This window comes from Oratosquilla oratoria, chromosome 15, assembly GCF_046742065.1.
Source record: "Oratosquilla oratoria isolate Oo_2021 chromosome 15, ASM4674206v1, whole genome shotgun sequence".
NCBI lineage: Eukaryota > Metazoa > Arthropoda > Malacostraca > Stomatopoda > Squillidae > Oratosquilla > Oratosquilla oratoria.
The window spans coordinates 61,411,029-61,423,523 of record NC_134791.1 but is presented as its reverse complement, the minus strand read 5'-3'; the positions used below and the strand labels follow the sequence as shown (position 1 = coordinate 61,423,523).

General features: G+C 38.2%; 1 pseudogene; it reads left to right on the top strand.

Moving 5' to 3' along the window:
- The first annotated feature begins 400 nt into the window (after nucleotides 1–400).
- Nucleotides 401–9,436, top strand: LOC143033190 (zinc finger BED domain-containing protein 5-like; annotated as a pseudogene).
- Nucleotides 9,437–12,495: the final 3,059 nt, after the last annotated feature.

The following is a 12,495-nucleotide window of genomic DNA, read 5'->3' as shown; positions in this document are numbered from 1 at the left end:
ACTCAACCTGGTTTATGGATGGCACATTTTCCACAACTCCCAGGCTATTCCACCAGTTATTTGCCATTCGTGCCCCCCTGGGAAGTCTCAAGCATCTTATGAAGAATTTCTCCAGGCCATTCTTGATAAGTGTGACCCACTTGGCATCAACCCAGATGTGACAACCATCATCACAAACTTTGAACAGGCCATAATAAATGCTGTGCAGACTGTTTTAGGGCCTCATGTGACCTCCCGTGGCTGTTTCTACCACCTGACGCAAAGTATATGGCGGAAAATACAGAGCCTAGGATTGGTCAATGCATATAGGATTGATGATAGGGTCAAACATTTCTGTGGCATGCTTAATGCACTGGCATTCCTACCTGAGGAAGAGGTCACCACTGGTATGGAGTAACTTATGGAGAACATTCCTGATGTGGAGGGACTTGACATTTTGGTCGGTTACTTTAATGCCGCATATGTCTCCGGAAGCTTCCGACGCATCCAGCCACCTGCTCAACCTGACAGAGATCTACCTCCAGTTCGCATGAGAAGAATCCCACCTTTATTTCCTCCTCGTCTTTGGAATGTTCATCAAATGACACTGTATGGAAAGGACCGCACCAACAACCTGTGTGAAGCATGGAATCTTGGATTCAAAGAGTTAGTTGGCTATGATCATCCAATCCATTTGGAAGGCGATTGACAGCGTCAGAAAGGACCAGGCCCTTGCCATAGCTGCACTCCAAGGAAACGGGTGAAGCGGGCAATGAAGGCGGGGCAGGAGCGGTTGCGCAATCTGTGTGTAGAGTCCCAGCGCCGCCAGCCCCTGTCTCCGCCTGCCGCCCCTGCAGGAGTGGACTCCCAGCGCTGCCTGCCGCCCCCGCAGCAGTGGACTCCCAGCGCCGCCTGCCGCCCCTGCTAGAGTGTACCACCGCCAGCCCCAGCCGCTGCTGCAGTAGACGTGGACCGCCCCAGTCGCCGCCGCAGAATCGACGCCCTAACCACCATGGACCAGTCTGTTCCTACCTCAGCGGACGTGGTTCCTATAGAAGAACCAAGGTAAAATGAATACTATAAGGTAAGTAAGCGGGGGGGGTGGTCTGAGGGAGAGCCAGAAAACCTCTCCACTACGCAGGTAGATGATGACGTCAACGGAAATATCCAGACCAGGGTTCCGCGGGTCGAGAGCTGTCAATCACTCACACGCCAGTGTGTGGAGCGAAGCTCCATCTTTTGATTAAAGGGGTAGCTAAGACAAATAACGTATAACAAATGAATTGTTTGAACAACTAAAAGTAATGGAAAAATTATTTGAATGCTACCATGGCAAGAAATCACTAAAATCAGGAAGGAAACCCATGAAAAAGTTAACTACATCAATATGCAAACGTGTAAATTTGCCTGAAGATGTCGTACACTACTTTGTTAGGTGCAGATTTTATTTTAGAATAAGAATTCTTAAGAGAAATTCAAAGATTTAACAAAATAAAATATAAACTCGCAAAACACATCTGATAATGAAACAGCACTATATATATATATATTGTATTCACACATGTAATTAAAGCATTACAAATGTTTGTATAAGTACATAATTGACAATGTATAATTGTATTTGTCACCTCAATCTTTGTCCCATAATGGTTCTTTCATTCCCCAGTCTCCTGGTCCCTTGAATACATCAACTCTTGCTATGGCATTCACTAATACTCTACAAAACACCTAACCTTGTCTCTTCTGCCTGCCTATCTTATCCTCCACACTTGTCATTTCATCCTCTCTATTTAGTTTTGTATCACTATTTTCTCTGCACCTACTGCAATTGCTTAACCAAACAAAACCTCTGTTGAAATTTACTTTCATTAATTCTATGGGTGAATACGGGTTGTTTTGTTTGGACCAACTGATTTGTGTAGGTTCATAGTTGTGTTGTTAACTACCTGTCTTCTATTTCTTCCACACACCTCCTTTATCATAGCACATCTCCCTCTCTGTATCTTACTATTATGACATTATTAATTTCTACATAATTAGTTCATACTGTATTGGATTTAAATACAACTTCTTTTTAACTTTATTAAAACATATGTTAATGGTGTCTACATGATGCTATGTTATTTATAATAAAATACAATTGTGTATTATATTTTTAACGTACATTTCATGTGCTCGAGGTGAGGAAAAGTTAAAGATATTTTATATGAATAATATTTAAAACGGTTATGTGCCTATAATTTCCCCGTTGTTGACTGTATGCTAATAAAATATACAGCAATAATATTTTGCGAGTGTGAGGTTGAGTTATGTAGCAAACTTCACTAAATTGGTGTTACGTGGTTTTAATACAAGTATTCATTTTGCCATCCTTAATTTGTTATAATCCTCATTTCTACATTTAAACCTAACAATGCAAAAATGTCGACAAATAATTCTCTCTCTCTCTCTCATTAGTTATCTATTAATAAGACCGGATCACTTAATCTAGCCAGTTATGCACCTTTATCTATCAATCCTTCTGGTCATAGTTCCCGAAGTGGGTTCCGCGGAACCCTTGGGTTTCGTGAAGTTAGGCCAGGGGTTCCGTAGGTCATAAGCTAAAGTTCACCAGACATGCAAAGTGTTGCACTGATGAGCGCACATCAGAGCTTTAACTTTGGAAACATGATACTTCCTTATATTTTCCATTCAAATACCTCATCTCCTTAACTTGAGGAAATTTTATTAAAAATATGATTAAAAGGCAGTAGACTTCTTCATTAGAGGAAATTCGTTAAAATTAAAAGTTGAAAGAAAATGGAAATCCATAATATTAAAAGTTCCTCAGAACTGAGAATCCTGCCGTACAGCTAACTCCAGAGTTGCCATTTGATATTCACAATACCAAATTTTGAACAATTTTGGTATTGGAAATTTAGTTTGGTATTGGAAAGTGCAATTTCGATACCAAATTTAATTTCAATGTAATTTGGTTTTGTAATTTTGGAAACCCCTTTTTTAATTAAATTCTATACATTACGTTTGGTATTATGCTCTGAGAAAGATCTGGCAACCCTGGCTAACTCTCTCTCGGTTCGTTTTTTTTTTTTCACACTTCAGTTAGCACCAACTCTTGTACGGTGGATAAGTTTTGCTCTGTTGTATCCTGAGTGTATGTTATTGTTCGCTCTTTGTCAACGAGTTTATTCTTATATATTTTAGTTACTATTTCCCAAGTTCTTCAATGGATCGATAGTTAAAAAAAACTGGAATTCGCAAAGAGGCTGGAATTACTAGAAACGAAGAAAGTAAAACAATATCATCTGTGGAAGATACAGAGGTTTCTAAACCTGCAGCACAACCGTCGACAACTACTAGGCCTAATTTGATTAATGTGCAAAATATAAAATCTGCTTCCTTTTGTTCTAAACAGCAGCCAGCAAAGAAAAAGCGTAAGTATGATCCTCGGTATTTGTCATATGGCTTTACTAGAATTGGTGATGAAGAAGCCCCAGACGCTATTTGCATACTTTGTGACAAAATATTAGCTAACAGTTCGTTGGCACCAGCTAAGTTACAAAGACATATGGAAACAAAGCATAGTACTTTTAAAGATAAAAATATTTCTTTTTTCGAAAGAAAACTTGAAAGTTATAATAGATCTAAAAGTGTCTTGTTAAAAAAATTCAAAACAGAAAATGAAAATGCAACAGAAGCATCATATAAAGCAAGTTACCACATTTCTCTTCATGGTGAAGCACATACTATTGGCGAATCGCTTATAAAACCTATATTGAAAGATGTAGTATCCTGTGTATTTAATGAAGAGTCTGTTCAAAAGGTTGAAGCTATATCTCTTTCTAACAATACGGTGTCAAGACGTATTACAGATATTGCTGATGACATTGAAAATGAAGTTATTTCACGATTACATGCGTGTGATGCTTACGCATTGCAAATGGATGAGTCCACAGATGTGGCTGGGCTAGCAATATTACTTGTGTTTGTTAGATACGATTTTGAAAAAAAAAAAAAAAATTGAGGACAATATCCTTTTTTGTAAAAGTTTAGAGCTGCATACCACAGGAAAAGATATTTTTGACTGCATTGATTTCATAAAAATTCATGGTATTGGCTGGGAAAAATGCATTTCAGTATGCACAGATGGAGCAAAGGCGATGACAGGAAAATTATCTGGTGCCATAACTAGGATCAAGAATGTTGCAAAGAACAGCAGCAGTAATCACTGCATTCTTCACAGATATGCATTAGTAACAAAAAGGATTTCAGCTTCATTGAAGACAGTTTTGGATGAAGCAGTGCAGATTATCAATTCAATTAAAACTCGGCCATTGCAATCAAGAATATTTAAGGCTTTGTGTGAAGATATGGGAAGTCATCATACGACTCTTCTTTTACATACCGAAGTTAGATGGCTTTCAAGAGGAAACGTTCTTGTGAAAATGCTTGAGTTGAGAAATGAATTGTTGTCTTATTTTCTTGATCATAAATTTAGATTGTCTGAATGAATAAGAACTAGTATATAATTGTCAAAACTTGCATATTTAGCAGATATTTTTTCAAAACTGAATGAAACATGCCTGTCCCTACAAAGGAAAGAAACAAAAAAAATTCGAGCTCAAGATAACATAATATCTTTATCACGTAAATTGCAATACTGGACTTCAGAAGTAGAAAATCATAATTTTGACTGCTTTCCGCTACTTACTGAATTTCTACAAGAATTTGAAGTGGATTTAGATACCGAAACCTTCAGTGATATTAAGAGACATCTCAACAGCTTATCAGAATCTCTTATTGAGTATTTTCCTAACTTGAAGAACAAGACCATTACTGGGTACAAAATCCATTCAAAGTAACAGAAAAACCAACAGGATTTCCAGCAGTGGATTATGAACACTTGATAGAAATTACTTTAGATACTCAGTTAAAGGCCAAGTTTGAAGAAGTGCCATTAGATCTTTTTTGGGGGACTCTAAGTGATGAATATCCCGAAATATCCAAACGAGCCGTAAGAGTACTCTTACCATCTGCGACAACTTATTCGTGCGAACCAGGATTTTCAAGATATGCTAGCACGAAAACTAAACATCGAAGCAAACTGGATGCTACACCGGATATGAGAATTCAATTATCCAGCATTAAACCAAATTTTTAGAGGATAATGATGTCCAAGAAACAGATGCATTCTTCCCATTAGTTATTTTTTTAAGGAAATTATGTATAACTTACTATTTTGAGTAAAAAAGATGCTTATTTAAAATATATTCATTTTTCAATATATATAGGAAATTATGTACAAATTACTATTTTGAGTAAAAAGTCTGTTTAAAATAAATTCATTTTTCAATATAGAATGTTTAAGGAAATTATGTACAAATTACTATTTTGAGTAAAAGGTACGTTTGTTTAAAATAAATTAATTTTTCAGTATAGTATGTTTAAGGAAATTATGTTGTACAACTTACTATTTTGAGTAAAAAGTATGTTTATCTAAAATAATTTCATTTTTCAGTATAGTTTGTTTTAAGGAAATTATGTACAACTTACTATTTTGAGTATAAAGTATGTTTGTTTAAAATAAATTAATTTTTCAATATAGTATGTTTTATTTTGGGTTCCATTTTTTTTTAATAATGTCAAAGGGTTCTGCAACAAAAAAAGTTTGGGAACCACTGGTATAAAGAATAACACTGATATAGGTTATGTAGCTAGAACAGCACTTAGATAGGACAGTATTCTGGCATAATATTTGGATACACACATACTGTGATTTCCACCCAACATATATTCTTACTTAAGGGAAAGGGATAGAGCTGCATATCACAGTTCTAGAAGCTGGGAAAAAGGAGATATTGCCTTTTTGAAACTCCCCTTCAAGACCAGACCCTTCTGGCCCTTAGTTCGTATTGTGGAAACTTTTCCTGACCAAGACAACGTGATATGTACAGTCTCTGTCATTAAGCCTGATGGAAACTCTATTAAAGTCAACATCAAAGTTTTAATCCCTCTAGAGCTCCATGCTGAGTTGAGTTCCAGTCTTGAGGATGAATCCCCTGAGGTTCCTAATGTTCAGGCTAGAGAGTCTGAACCCTTTGAAGAGGTCTCAGACGCAGAGGAGGTTAACTCTTTACAAGACGATTGTGTCTCTCTGGAACCTACCTCTGTGACTGCACTGGCCTCTAGAGACCTAGTAAGGTCTCTAGCAAGCAAAAGCTTGTTATAAATTTTGTTCGAAAGTGTTATATTTTTTAAACACTTTCTTTTTGTTGTTGGGGAGGCTGTGGTAATTGTTGTTACGGGAATGGCATCGTTTACCTTGAGCTACGGCAATTTCCTGAAAGCTTGTTTAATTTTCGAATCAGTAATCTTTCCTGTAACTTTGTACCACACTGTCATAATTTTAATTAATATTATTAAACTCCCCTCCCTCTTTATTATTTATTTAAGCCTATGTTGTCATTTGATTAACAAATCGGGAACTTGAGAATTTACTTGAAGTATCAGTTGTCCCGTGGCTTCGAGGCCATTTTGAAGGCTCGTTAGAACTCCAGCCGAACGAGACTAAGTTTTAGTCACTGAACGCCAGACAAGCTTTAACCCTGTCACCAGAAGGACAATCAAACCTCGGCTAAGGATTTCTACAGACATCGAAGCCTCAAGAATTCTATTCATTTCCAACGATTAGTTACAGAACTCAAACAGGTAAGTTCTCTAATGTTCTCAGTTTGGATCAATTAATTACTACAATAGCAAATTAGCTGAAGGTACTCGCAGAGTAGGAAAACCCCGAAAAAGATATAAAGATCACATGAAAACTACTTTGAAAAAATGTGCTATTACTCCTTTAAATCTTGAAGACCTGGCCTCCAACAGACAAGGTTGGTGTAACATCTGCCACCAAGGCAGTGAACAACTGACCACCAATATAAACAGGACTGCAGAACAATGACGTCTTCGGCGTCATGCTCCACAAAATGCAGAAGGACACTTCCCTTGTAACATTTGTGGTCGTACCTGCAAGTCCAAAATTGGACTAATTAGCCATCAAAAAGTCCACTGACCATAATAAGCCACAAACCAAATTCGAATGAAATCACCAAAACATTGACATATCTCTACTCATCTACCATCAATCAAGACATGGAGTGAGGTCATCATCGTCTGCGATGGACTTCTATAAGCAAGCATGTTAACATCTAGAACTCCATGTACACACGTACATAACAATGTAGACAATAGTAAATATCCACTATGTATGCACTATGCACATACATCTTCATGTATGTAAAAGTCAATGGAAGTGTTTTTGTGTGGTTTACTGTTTTGTAAGAGCAGTACCTTTCTTCTGAAGGATCATTGCCTGCCAGTCTTCTGGAAACTACACAACCTCTCTCACCCTGGCATCCGAGTGACCCAAAAGATGACGTCACAATTCATCTGTCCTAACATCAATAAGGACGTCAGACAGTGGGCACACATGCATACAGTGTCAATGTTCAAAGGTACATCACATGCCTTCTCCAGCTGCAACCTTCACTCCAGTCTCTTCAAGATTTGAAGATGTGCATACTGATCTTCTTGGTCCACTGCCCATCTCAAACGGTTATATAGAGCCCCAGCAGGCCGTAGCTAGCACGAGTGTAGGGAAGGAGCAAGTGATAGGAAATAGGATGTCTGAGCAGTTAGGACGCCTGCGCTTAGTTAGGAAGCATTTCCAGGAAAAGGTGAGAACTTGTAGGTTGTGCTACCATCATCTCAGAGGAAACTGAGGATAATGTTGGACCTCAAACAGTGCATGGGAGGACGTGGCATTAAGTGACTTTGACAAGCATGTAAAAGGACGAAGCCGTGTCCTTATGCAGGGAATTTGCCCACATTTCTAGCGACAAGTAGAGTTTTCATCAAGAAACTGAAGATTTCTACTTACTAATGTATAAAAGCTGACCAGTTGGCATGCCCCAAGGTCTAATGAAAAAGGAGGCTCTACAACCACATGGTACAAGGGGCTTTAGTACAACCTTGAGATAAAACACGAATTGGTTCGAGTGCAAGTGGTCATTACAACATACCAGTTATGAAACTAAAGTATAAAACCATAGTACCACAGCGTGGAGCACTCTCAGATTACAAGACTATCAATCTTTAAGATCTATAAACTGAAGTTATAAATATTATAAATACTGACAAGCAAGACAGGATTTGGTCCACATAGGTGCCACAATGTGAAGTACTCTGGTTACAAGACTTTATACTTTTTCAACTAAACATTTAAGAGCAAGAAGGGCCTCGATTTTCTCCAAACTTTATCCATCAAGACTCATCACCCTGCCTATGATTTTACTTCATATCAGTCACTCAAAGTGATTATGTGAAACTAGGCCCAATGCACCTAGATACAAGGGCTTTTGTATGACCTTATGATAAAATGCATGAATTGGTTCGAGTGGGAATGGTCATTACAATGTACCAGTTATGAAACTAAAGTATAAAACCTTTGTACCACAGCGTGGAGCACTCTCAGATTACGAGACTGCCTTCAACTCAAATTCAACATCTAGAAACTTAAGTTTCAGACTTATACTGACAAGAACATTGACCTCAAATACAAGGTTGTGAACCCCCTTATGTCCAAATCCCATCACATGAATAAATTTTTTGCTCATTACCAAGTAATGTATATGGGACTGCAAGCTACTCTTAATTTCCTTTGCATGCATGGATTCTGGATCTTTAAGGCCAGGCAAGTAGTTTTAAACATTGAAGGATTGTGCTTTGTAAGAAATAATTCCTGTGCTGTTAACTATCCTTCTCCTTCCTCTTTACCTGCCTCTAGAGTAAATTTAAGTGTGCCTTTTGCCCATACTGTTGTCGATTACATGGGGCATTTATGGGTTAGAGACAGGAATGGAGATAAGCTCAAGGCTTACATTTAGATATTAACTCCTTTTAATACAAGCCGTCAATTTGGAGGTCGTGGATTCTATGTCCACTGCAGAGTTTATTTTTGCTTGTTCGATTTACTAGTAGATATGGAATTCCTACAGTGGTTTATTTGGATAATGCCAAATCATTTATACAAGCAGAAAGTATTATTGGACAACTTCTACAATCTTCTGAATTTGGAGACGACTATGTTGTTTCAGAACCTCTTTGATACATTCTCTTAAGACTGCACTAGCCTCTAGAGACCAAGTTCGAGCCGTCGTGCCGCTCACACCTACTCTTTTATGCTTCCTACCTGTATAACTAATAACAGCACAATGGCCACCAGGAACAGCAACAAGAAACTGTTAGATATGGTGGAAACTTTGCTCAAGGCCAAAGAAGAAAATATCTAATGAGCAAGCCAGAGAAGACCGACAGTTCCCGAGATCGACTATCACCCAACAACAGGAGATATCGGACTTTAGATAGACAATGGAAACCCTTCAAGCTTGAGTGGACAATTTGAACAATACATGAGAAAGAGGACATCATTATTAATAGATTAAAGGTTGTTTACTCGTATTCAGATAGTGAAAGGTGATTCTGACTTTAGTGTGGACAACAGTGGATGAAATATTCTGGAGAATCAAGTGATTGAAACTGAGTAACAAAAGAACACAGATCAGACATATTTTGGCTTGTCACACACTAGGAAAACTACGACAGGACGGTTCCCAGAATGCGATTGTCATTTTCATATCAAGGAAGACTAAAGTACATGTACTGAAGAACGCCAAGAAACTGAAGAGGATGGGCATTTATATGTTTTGGTGTTTTATGATTTTTTGTTTTATTTGACCAAATGACAAGAATCTTGTCATCGGAGTTTAATGGGTTAAGTGATCACCTGTCTGTATTCACAATTAACCCAATAGAAACCCATCGCAAATCAAAACCAGAAATTATAATAAAGCACAAAATAGATGACAAAAGTATTGCAAAATCAAGTGCTTCAATGAAGAAAACTGTAATTTGGTTTACAAGTCAGAAAATGCCAATCAATCATACACCGAGAGAGAAGTGGAGGGAAAGAAAGAAAGAAAAAAAAAAAAAAAAAAAAAAATTTACTAACAGCCTTAAGGATGCATGTCAAAAGAAAAACCAACTCTACAAGAAATTAATTAAAAGCAAGTCCAAGACTGACGAAATCAATATGTACAAAAACAGACAACAATCCTACACAATTGCGAGAAAAAAACACCTAAGATACTCTGAAAATAATTAAGGTAATATAAAAAAAGATGGGAAGTGATAACTTAGCAAGGCCAAAAATCTTAATCCCCCCTAAAAAATAAGAACCTATATATTTATGTGGTGACTTTAACATTGATTTACTTAAGTATTAAAACACATGAACAAACCAGGCACTTTACCAATATGATTTTTTCATTAGGTTTGTTTCCTTTTATAAATAAACTAACCTGAATCCCAAATAACAAAAACCAGCGAGACACTAATAGATAACATTTTCACCAACATTATAAGTTCTGAGAATTATAGTGGTGTTTTATTAACCCATTAAACTCCGATGACAAGATTCTTGTCATTTGGTCAAATAAAACAAAAAATCATAAAACACCAAAATGTTTGATCAAACACCAGAAAAATATGTCAGTCCTCGCACAAAGCAAGGACTGACATATTTTTCTGGTGTTTGATCAAACATTTTGGTGTTTTATGATTTTTTGTTTTATTTGACCAAATGAAAGAGAATCTTGTCATCGGAGTTTAATGGGTTAAGGGGCATGGTAACCCTTTTTTGAGCAAAATCCGAGAAAAATGCAAAATTGCGTGAAGCACACTGAAAAATTGTACAATGATCTGGCAACAATTTCCAACCGTTTCCAGTGTTATATTTCACAATTCTATGAGTGTTTTTAAATTTTAAAGGGCCCACGCCAGCTGTGTTTACGTTCAGGGCATTTAAATTATTCTCCTGATCATTCTCCATTTTGTCTTGTTTTTGTAGCTTTTTTCTACACATTTTCATGACCAACTGTAGTTAAAGCATCAAGAGCATCACATTTGCTGTGTGGTAAACAGTATGATCAGTTATCATTTTACAGCCAGTGCATAAAGTTAGCGCGTGATTCAGAATTTGATACATAAGTTCCCCTCATATTTCTTGCCAATTTAGTGATAACTGTATCTTTTTTTCCGTAGGAATAACAGAATAGGCAAATATGCCTCGAAAGAAAAAATATGTACAGAAAATGCGTCAAAATGCAGCTATTGGTACACGTGCTGCTAGTGAAACTAGGCAAATTGCTCGTTCAAGTGCGTCATCCATATCCAGCTCATCCCCCCCTCCTCCTTCTATTTCCTCTTCTCCTTCCTCCTCAACCTCATCTCAATTCAGAAAATCCCTATTGAATACAGAACAGAAGCACGAATGTGTGCATAAGAAAATAGCAATGATAAATGAGGAGACGGTAAAAAAACTAGTAAATAATGTTGCATGTCCCTCGTGCTTCGAGAAGAAGGTGGATGTAAAGTTTATTCATCACCAGATTGACTCTTATGTTATATCTAAGTGTGAGTGTGGGCATGTGGTACTACATACATATACCAAGGCTTTTTCCCCCTTACAAGGGGGGTAGCCAAAAAGAAAAAGGCATAAAATCATTCCCACCCATTCCATCCCTGAAAACATTCCACACCCCTCCACCCTCCCTCTTATCTGAGCACCTCCTGAATGACGGGTCATCCCTGCACCTTGTCCACTGCCCTGGGTCAGAAGCAGTGTCGCAAGACACAGCACATCCACAGCAAGGCCGCTTCATTAAATCGGCGACCCCCCCTCTCCGTCCCCCCATTGCATAAAAGGAGAGGACGGGGAGAAATCCCTTAGGGGTGCGTCAAATTTTGCTCACACGTACTACCTTACCCCCCATCCCCCCACCCATTCCACTTCATGCAATCACATCATCCACATACAACCATTCTCCATTCACCCCTGTCTTCTGTCCTCTCCCATCCCTCCTCAACAGACATTCCCCTCTTCCCCAAAGCCCCCTTCACCCCATCCATCCACCTCATCCTAGGACGTCCCCTCACGTTCACTCCCTCCACATCTGCCTTCCATACCTCTTATACTAGTCTTTCTTCACTCATTCTTTCCATGTGTCAAAACCATCCTAATATTCTCTCATCAACCCTATCTCCCAGCTCCTTTACCACCCCTGTTCTCCTCCTCATTTCTCACTCTATCTAGCCTAGAAACCCCCATCATACTTCTCAGACACCTCATCTCAAACACCCCAAACTCCTCTCTTCTTCTTCTTATGTTCCATGTTTCTGCCCCATACAGTGCTGTTGGCACAATCACTCCTTCATACAGTCTCCTCTTAGCATCCATTCCCAAATGTCTATTCCACATTACACTCTTTAATCCACCAAGGCATTTACTTGCTTCTCTCAATCTACATTTTACCTCCACTTTCACTCCACCTTTCCCTGCCACATTTGCACCCAAGTATCTAAAACTATCCACTTCCTCCAGCCGCTCTCCCTTTATGCTCACTT